Below are 10,196 nucleotides of genomic sequence, written 5' to 3'. Positions count from 1 at the left end.
CAAATAAAGGCTTTTTGGCAACTTGGTCAAAAACAGCAATTGTGGGTCTTTTTGTTAAAAGGTGGCCAAGGCAATTTTTTAAATTGTTAGGAAAGTTCTAACTTGTACCTATAGTTTTAGTTTTAGGAAAGTTGTGACCAATACCTAAATTACACATAAATTATAAATAAGTTGATAAAGGAAAATTTTAAAATGTATGCCTTGCAATTCACCACTATTTTTATAGGGTAAAATTTATAAATGGTCATTAAACTATGTCAAAATTATTCTTTTGAACATTTAACTTTTAAAAGTTACATAATGAATATTAAATTTTAACTTTGTTGCAAAATGGGCATATCTAATTTGACCCTTCAATTATAACTAAAATGTAATTTTACTCTTAATATTAATTGAAATAATTCAAATAAATATAATCTTTTACTTTTATATTATAAATATTAAATTTGTACCATATAAATTAAAAGTTATTTGATATGATATTATAAAATTATGGATGTATGATTTTTAAATTGCATTTAAATTTGTTAAATGCTTAAATCACATCATTAATTAAAAATAATAATTTAATTATTTGATAATATAAATTTTCAAACTTCAAAAATTTACTTTAAAATAAAAAAAATTAAATAAATATATAGTTATAAAATAGTTTTTTCTTAATAAAAAATTAATTTCATTGTTTGATAACTAAATTTTTTGAAAATATTAAATTTTGAAAATAATTTATTTTCATATATTTTTAAAAATTCTAATTTTTTAGAATTACTACTTAAATATATTGAAAAAAAATTAAAGTGGAATTTTAGTTATAATTGAGAGGCTAAATAAGATATTTTTCATTAATTTAGTATGTTATTTACTCTTTAAAAACATTTAGCGATCATTATTTATTTATTTAACAAGGTTCAAAGTTTATGTCTATTTTGTAACTTTTAAAATTCAACAATAAATAAAATCAATTTAAAAGAATTTATGACCATTTATGAATGTTATCTTATTTTATATTAGTGGTGCAATTTAATACATGTTATTAATGATGTATTTCAATGAATGTCACTTATTGTAGACTCGTCATGTCTATAAAAATAGAGATAAAAAGATGTTTGTCCTGTAAGGCAGGACAAAGACTTAACAGGATAAAGAGTCGTTAATTGTAATAATTCGAGGTTAGTTAAAGATAATCTGGGATATAGTTAAGAGGACATACATGGTAGAATGGTTTTTAATTAAAAGAGTTACTTATTATTTTTATTATTTTAATCTAAACTTTATATAGCTTTAATCTTTTATGTTAAGGTATTATGCAACGTATTTAAATTAAATAATTAGAAGTGAGATAATATGATTAATCTATATAATTTATGTTATGACAAGTTTAACGGATTGTTTTTAAAAACGGTAAATTACGTTTAGTATATAAACTATAAGTTTTAGTTCGTTTTAGTATTTAAACTTTTAATTTTTTAAAACTATATCTAAAGTTTCATTTCTATTTCATTTTAGTATACTGTCGTTAAAAATTTTAGTTTTTATTTCGTTTTAGTATTCTCATTCAAAATTGAACGTTAAATTTTAAAAAAAATAAAAATTTATATGCTAAAATAGACCAAAACAGATAATTAAAATACTAAACACGTTAAATTTTTAACAATATGATACTAAAATGGAATAAAAATTAAATATTAAATATGATTTTAAAAAATCGAAAGTTAAAGTATTAAATTAAACTAAAACTAATAGTTTATATATTAAATACTTAAAAAAATATATATAAAGTTGGATTGCCAAACAGGTCCTATAGTCGGCAGAAAGTAACAAGGCAGCCGTTTTCACCTCGTGAACTGGAGACGAATACAAGTACACGGGTGACATTTCGATTCCACAACCGTGGACCCACGAAACGAGGATCATCACGTGGTTCCGGGACTCCGTTAACCGTCGGATCACTACTTGAAGCACTTCAACGGTTATGCTTCAATCTCTGCATGTGACAGACAAAAAGCCAGCAGCATTTTCATAGGAAAGGGAAAGGGGAAGGGATTGGGCTTTTTTTGGTTTCGGCAAGGCCCACGACAAAAAGAGCCAGAGTGTTGGGGTGGAATTACGGGAGTGCCACGGGTGCACCATGAGTGGCTGGCCTTGACCCAGTTAGGGATGGAGGTGCACAAATCGAACGAAATGATTCGGCAGACAGGGTGGAACCCATGAGACTGGCGGCTCAACGGTGGTGAGTTATGGGAGTCGTCAACTTCAAGAGTGTCACGTCTCTGGGTCTTGGGTGGTGGCTTATTCATTGGTTGTGTGACTCTTCAGTGGATGGACTAAATTCTCGACTCACTGACTTTTATGGGTCCCAAACAAAACTCTTATGTCTCTACCCTAACGAAGTGCCTTTCTAAGGCTAACCTCGTCCTTTCACTCTCCAACTATTCCTCAGATTTTTAAAATATTTACCTTTCCAATCATGTGTTCGTAATCGTACGTGGCAGATTTTTATTTCAGTTTCGTTATATATATATATATATACATAAATGTCCCAAATAATGTATTTGAGAATATTTAATTTCTATAATAATGCTCTCCCTAAATTATTTCTTCATATAAGGTGAAATCTACATTACCACGACAAAGTTTTCAAGATTATGTGGTGTCTTGAGGCAAAAACGAAGACTCCAATATTACTTGGCGTCTTCAGGTAAAAAGGAAGACTTCGAAAATACACGGCGTCCTTAGCCCATGCAGAAGATTTCAGGAATACGAGACGTCTTCAGCTTTATTTCGACTGCAGCCCTATCTCTGAACCAAAGCTACTGCATGGCGTGAGTGGGAATCAACGATTGACATTCATGGCGTGGGGGAGCGGGTGTAATAATGGTGTCATTATTAGACTAATAATGGAGCACATATAAATGTTATAAAACAGGGGAGTTGGATTTTGGGTGAAATGTGAGGGAGAGAATTTGGAGAAATTTGAGTGAGGCCGAGAGAAAGAGAGCATTTGCAGTAGAGTTTGGTAAGCTTGAGAGTTCGATCATAGGAAAAAAAGAATTTGAGTGCTATGGTAAGTGATTTAATAAATTTAGTGTAAATTTTATTGTTTCATTTTTTATTTTTATTTAAAATATAAATTAATTAGCTTATTTATTTTGATTTTACAAATTAAACTGTATTCGAGTGGCTTTGTAAGTTTAATTTAAATTTTCGTGTAATTTTTAGTATAATTTTTGTTTTAAATTTAAATTATAATTATTAGACTATTTATTTTAATTTTACATATTAAGTTGTATTTGAGTAAAACTTGGTAAGTGTGGTTTAAATTATTACATTATTTTTTTATTAAGTAATATAAATTATTAGACTAATTATGTTTATTTTACATATTAAATCGTATTTGAGTACCTTGGTAAGTTTAGTTTAAAATTTATTGTTTTATTTTGTGTTTTTATTGTTAAAATAAACTAATTAGACTATTTATTTTGATTTTACAGATTAAACTGAATTCGAGTGGTTTAGTATGTTAAATTTAAATTTTCGTGTAATTTTTAATATAATTTTTTAATTTAAATTATAATTATTAGACTATTTATTTTGATTTTATATATTAAGTTGTATTTGAGTAGTTTGGTAAGTTTAGTTTAAATTATTTTTTTTTATTTTTTTATTGAGTAATATAAATTATTGAACTATTTATTTTGATTTTACAGATTAAATCGTATTTGAGTGGTTTGGTAAGTTTAGTTTATTTTTTTTGTTAATTTTTTGTTTTTATTGTAAATATAAATTAATTAGACTATTTATTTTGACTTAACATGTTTTTTTTTAAATTTTCTTTAATTATGATTAATATTATAATTTGAAATATTTAATTTTTTTTATAGATTTGTTGAAGCATGGCAGAACAAAATGTTCTTTTGAGACTAGATGATCGACACATTTTTAGTCATTTTGGAGCACTGGTATTATGATCGAATAATATATTTTATTTGAGAACGATGAATTAATTCTAATTACATGGATTAACAAATTGTAGGATGACGAACATTTGTGAGAAACCATACATTTGAGTCTTTCATAGTTGAGTGAACACTTGTGAGAAACCAGATGAACTTATTGTCCAGAATTTACAAATGTGGGCTTTTACGATGTAACATTTGTAAGAGAATATAGGTTGGTTTGATCAGTGCATTAATTAAACGGTGGAGACCAGAAACTCATACATTTCATCTTCCGTGTGGTGAATGTTCGATCATTTTGGATGATGTGGTTTTATAACTCGGGGTCCCTACAAATAGAATGGCAGTGGTGAAAAAAATGATCAGGATGTATTTGAAATGTGCGGGGCGTACATTGGGAAGGTGACACAAAACACATTTACAAAAAGGTCACGTTTAAGATTATCATGGTTGACGAAATGAGTTTAAGCTCGATCGTTATAGTACTGAGCAAGATAGTATATATGCAACTCGAACATATATATTATGGTTGAATCGGGGGAGTCTTGATGCCGGATAAATCCGATAATTTTGTTCATATACAATATTTTTCCTTTTTGGGTAACTTTTTGAATACCCGTTAGTATAGTTAGGGATAAGTAATATTGGCATTCTTGTATCGCTAGATGTGCAAGGCATCATTACTTGTAAATGATATGTGTACGATGGAAAGCGGTGGATGTCTAATGTTATTACAATCATGAGCCTGGCACAACTTCCATGGTTAACATCGATTAGCTGAACTGCAGTTGACTTTCCTCTTGCTGGAAGGTAATATTTTGATTTAAAATATTTTATCTTAAATTAATTAACGAATATTTTGTATAGTAAAAATAATTAGCGAATTTTATTTTGATTGGTATACAGATGGAGGCATAAAATAGAAGGAATGGGGTTGGCGCACAATATGAAAGAGTTTAGATTTAAGATGGACATCAAATGCAAAATTGAGGTATATATATAATTTATTTATTTAGTTTCTAGTATTGTTTATTTATTTAGTTGATTTTTATAATTATTTAATTAATTAATAATTATATAATTTTATTTTATAGTTTATTTTGTGTGTCGCAACATGTCTGGGAGGGTTGTCAATATTGGTGTGCTGTTACACCGTTGATCCATTTCTCTTTTGTTGAGTTTTAATTTTCCTATAGAGGGTTAAGGCAGTTCGACTTCCACCAACCTATTCCTCGAATTCCAGAGAATCGTGACATTTTCCATGTATTAGATGGGCGGGGTAGGCACGGTGTGGATTGGAATGTGAGAAATGCCAACTATATCAATCGTTGAAACAACAGGGCTTCATACTTGCCAACTCTCACTCCCATTCAAGCGGATGAATTTGACTTCCAGAATTCAGATTACCTGAATTATTATTGGGAACATGGAAAGCCGTCCTTGATAACAAACATAGAAAGACATCAATTTATACAATATAAGAAAAACTTTGGTAAAGCTGAGAAATTAAGATGGAGTGAGAGTAGGAGTTCATCTCACCACGGAGCAGAACAAGCGGCAATGAATAATATCCCATCAGAATCTTTTGGCGGTACAAGATCATTTCATCAAGTGTTTGGTGATTATGGTATTACGGCCTACACTCTTCAGCTTATTCCTCATCAATCACCCATGTTCTCTCCCATGATTGGAGCAACATATGATTTTCATCAGATGACATCTATGATGTCAAATACAAGTATTTGCCTTAGGTGGGAGAGCATAGTGGTGGTGGTCATATATTTACAACACCAGATCATATTCCCTCAGTGAATGAGCATGTTGGTTATGATGAACAAACTCCTGAACAGCCGCAACGAACACAACGAAACCAACGTGAGCCTCAACATTATTATTCAACAACACCCCGACACCGACAGGAGTTGTAAACGCTTTATATGTTTGAATTAATAAATTTTAAGTTGAATTAATATCTATCACATTCATTCAAATATTAATATTAATCACATTAATTCAACTATTGATATTAATCACATTCATTAAAATATAGAGTCAAAAAATATCCATCATATTAATTAAAAAATAGATAAAATAAAACATTCATTGAAATACAAATAGGCAATAAATTCAATTATTCGTTCAAATAGAAATAAGATTACTAGTGGGGCCTATACCGTGGAAGGTTTGTGATAACTCTGTAAAAAGGTCATATTTGGGACCTTTTCACGTAAGTTATTGACTGTTTAAAAGCCCATGTAGGATCATATAGATGCATTTAGGAGCATATAGTTGCATGTGGTGGAATTATGTTTGTCACGACATTTTATTTTGTAATAAGTGTTGTGTTATGGGGAAGATACTTGTTTGGTGATGTGCAGGATTTAGGAGCAAGGAAAAGAAAAAGGGAAGTGTCGTGACATGATGAGACTGTTGAGCAGAATGCAAATGCCAATTTGGTTGGCATTTCGAGAGCGAACAAAATGAAAGAAGAGATTTTTCAGAGCTAGTTGTCCCTATATTAACGTGATCTCTACCAGAGAGGAGACATCTGCCTAGAGGGGACCACAAACTGCTACAGATGACCCTGCTAGACCACGCCCTGTTGTAACTGATTCTGTTAGACCACGACATACTACAGCTTGATCTTGTCAGGTACTCAGCCAGCTGCCTAGAGGGGACCACTGCCACCTCTGCTCACCTTTCTCACGTGAATTAAGCATGTTTGGGGTATCCTAGGAATTTCAACACAAATTCCTACGTTTATTCTCCCCCTATAAATAGGAGATGAAGCCACCATGAAAATAGACTTTACACACGCCGCCTTAAGCCAAAACATTCGGAGGAAAAAAGTCTCTTATTTCTCCACCTATCATATTTGTCGTGTCATTCATCCCTTGACAAGCTAGAGGGAGTGGCGAACTAGGCGTCCAAAAAGAGCTAGCTCGTAGGGACAGTTTTGTGGTGGTCGAGGGAAGCTCCGACACTGCACGTCGAAGGCTTTTCCTCATTCCCTTTACTCTTTGCTTTCATTTTTATCATTTGGGTTGTAAGGAACGGAATAACTTCTTGCTTTGTGCTTGAAACATTCGAACCCCACCATGAACTAGTCTTATTTGGTGGGAGTTCATTTTGGATATTTAAGTTTTATTTTAATGAATGGTTATTTTTGTATGTTATTATCTGTTTATGGCTAGAATTGAATGTACATGATGCATTTAGGATCATATAGATGTATTTAGGAGCATATAGTTGCATGTGATGGAATTATGTTTGTCGCGGTATTTTATTTTGTAATCGGTGTTGCGTTATGGGGAATGAGCTTGTTTGGTGATGTACATGATTTGGGAGCAAGAAAAAGAAAAATGGAAGTGTTGTGACATTATGAGACTACTGATCAGAATGCAAATGTCGATTCGTTTGATATTTCGAGAGCGAACAAAACAAAAGAAGATATTTTTTAGAGCCAACTGTCCCTATCTTCATGTGATCTCTACCTGAGAGGAGACACCTGCCTGGAAAGGACCATGCACTGCTAAAGATGACCCTGCTGGACCATGCCCTACTGTAGCTAATTCTGCTGGACTATAACCTGCTGCAGCCTGATCTTGTCGGGTACTCAGCCAGCCACCTGGAGGGGACCATTGCCATCTCTGCTCACCTTCCTCACGTGAATTAAGCATGTTTGGGATATCCTAGGAATTTTGACACAAAATCCTAGGTTTATTCTCCCCCTATAAATAGGAGATGAAGCCACCATGAAAAGAGACATTGCACACGTCGCCTTAAGTGAGAAAATTCGGAGGAAAAAGGTCTCTCCTTTCTCCACCTATCATATTTTCTGTGGCATTCATCAATTGACAAGCTAGAGGGAGTGACAAACTAGGTGTCCAAGAGGAGCTAGCTCTCTAGGACAGTTCGTAGTGGCCGAAGGAAGCTCCGACAGTGCACGTTGAAGGGTTTTCCTCATTCCCTTTGCTCTTTTCTTTTATTTTTATCATTTGGGTTGTAAGGAACGGATTAACTTCTTGCTTTGTGCTTGAATCATTCGAACCCCACCATGAACTAGTCTTATTTGGAGGGAGTTCATTTTGGATATTTAAGTTTTACTTTAATAAATGGTTGTTTTTTATGTTATTATCTATTTTGTTTATGAAGTTTAATGCCTTAAGGTTGTAGGAGCTATGAAAGTAGCCATTTCTTAGGAGATTACTTAGTGTTCGAGAGAATGACTAAGTAACACATCCTTACTATTCGAGAGAAACTAGGGATGAACCACATAAATAAGGGGTTATAGGTAGTAACTAGACCTAATCAAACCTTAGAGGTAAGACTAGAATTTCAGTCGACTAAAAGGAGTAGAGCATGAGCGAGAGGTTAGATGTTAGTGTTGTCGTAAAAAGGTATTGTCTTGACATATCCTGTTATCTGGACAAATAGGATCCCTGCAATAGCTAACACCAATCAGTTTTCCATAGCATCTTGAACCTGTCGAGTTCATTGACTAGAGATAGCATAGGGCACCCTTAGTAAACTCTGTTGGGAAGATAAGGCATAGAATTAAAACCATCCTGAGAAGTAAACTTAAAATTCCTAAGTGACTCCTATCATTCAATCCCATAGTAGCTTGTCGTGTGAGGAGTTTAAAGTCCCGATAATAAAACCCAACATTTACATTTTATTTTGCCTTTACATTTTCATTTGTTTCCACCGAACACAATATAATTTTCCACAACATATCCATTTGCTACCACATCACACTGTCATTCAATTCCCACCATCATCCATTTCAGTTTGGACAATTTCTTTTTAAATGACCTTCACCTCTACATAATCCACATCTCTTCGGTTGACATTTCTCTCTAATATGAATATCTATACTGGTATGAATACGAGTAGACTCAGGTCAACTCATTGGACTTCTACGAAGTAGTTGATTTGGCAACCATTCATCATGTTGTTGTTTCAGCCAATATGATTCATTTGGGATCAGTCTGAACTCATGACTGCGTATATTTAATATCCTCTGCAGGTGAAAGCACTCATCAACATAAGTGTATGAATTTATTCCAGTATGTATACATGCAACGACTGTATGAGCACACGAATATCTCCATGCCTGAAAATGGCTACAATTACACCATCTTTGTCGTAAATTAACTGTAAACGTTTCTCGCTCTGCTCCTTTGTTGTGACGTATACATGGAATGACAACAAAAGTATGTCCAATTCGATCGAAGTTATGAACAAACATTGAGTTTGCCAATCGTTCATTTGCTTCAATTAATTCCACCACTGTCGGAGCCTCGATTTATCATACACTCAATCTCTTTCCCATTATCAGACCAAACTTTAGCCCAACCTAAAGTACGTCTCTTTCACCACACTCGTTATTGGGAGATGGCGTGTACCTTTTAGTACTGAATTAATGGCCTCAGCAAGGTTTGTTGTCATGTGTTCGTATTGCTGACCACCATCGTATGCTTCTGACCAATTTTCCCGCTCGATTTTCAACGCCCACTTCTAAACGTGCTCATCTGTGACCTTTAAATCCTCCAATATCTTATCAAAATTTAGTTGGCGTAGTTTATATCCTGTTTTATAATATATATTGTGTTAAATTCAATTTATAATCAAACACATAAATGGGTACAAATGTTGAAAATAAAACTTACCCATGCTAACTATCCCCCTACGAATGTGGTAGTTATGAAACTTCTCAATACAATTCTTACCAATATGGCATATACAATATGCGGGATATGCGTGCGGAGGTGTCCAATGACTTCCAGTCGTTCAATTTCCGCCAAAAGTCCTGTTCCTCGATCGAATATCAAGGAAACTCTATATTCTCGGATGACATACATACATAGATTAATCAGAAAACAATCCCAGACCTCTATCGGCTCTCCTTCAACGATGGAGAATGCAATTGGGAAAATATTTCGTTGACCATCCTGCGCTTCTATGCATGACTTGAATGCCCAAAATAGTCTATGGAATATTATCTTCCTTTGAACAAGTTGACCTTCTCGGTTGCATACAGGCATGATATGAGACTTCACGATGGTTCCAGTTATGAATTATTTCATAGATTGTAACAAATCAAGTAGCTCATATTATGATGTATCCCAATTGCCATATATCAACCTCATTGCCTTCTTCTTCGCATGCCAAACGGGTTTGTATTTTACAGTATCTGAACTGGTCTCGAATACATACAACTAATACCGAGCAAGGGAT

Source organism: Hibiscus syriacus, unplaced genomic scaffold, assembly GCF_006381635.1.
Source record: "Hibiscus syriacus cultivar Baekdansim isolate YM2019G1 unplaced genomic scaffold, ASM638163v2 tig00001728_pilon, whole genome shotgun sequence".
NCBI lineage: Eukaryota > Viridiplantae > Streptophyta > Magnoliopsida > Malvales > Malvaceae > Hibiscus > Hibiscus syriacus.
This window is presented reverse-complemented; position numbering follows the sequence as displayed.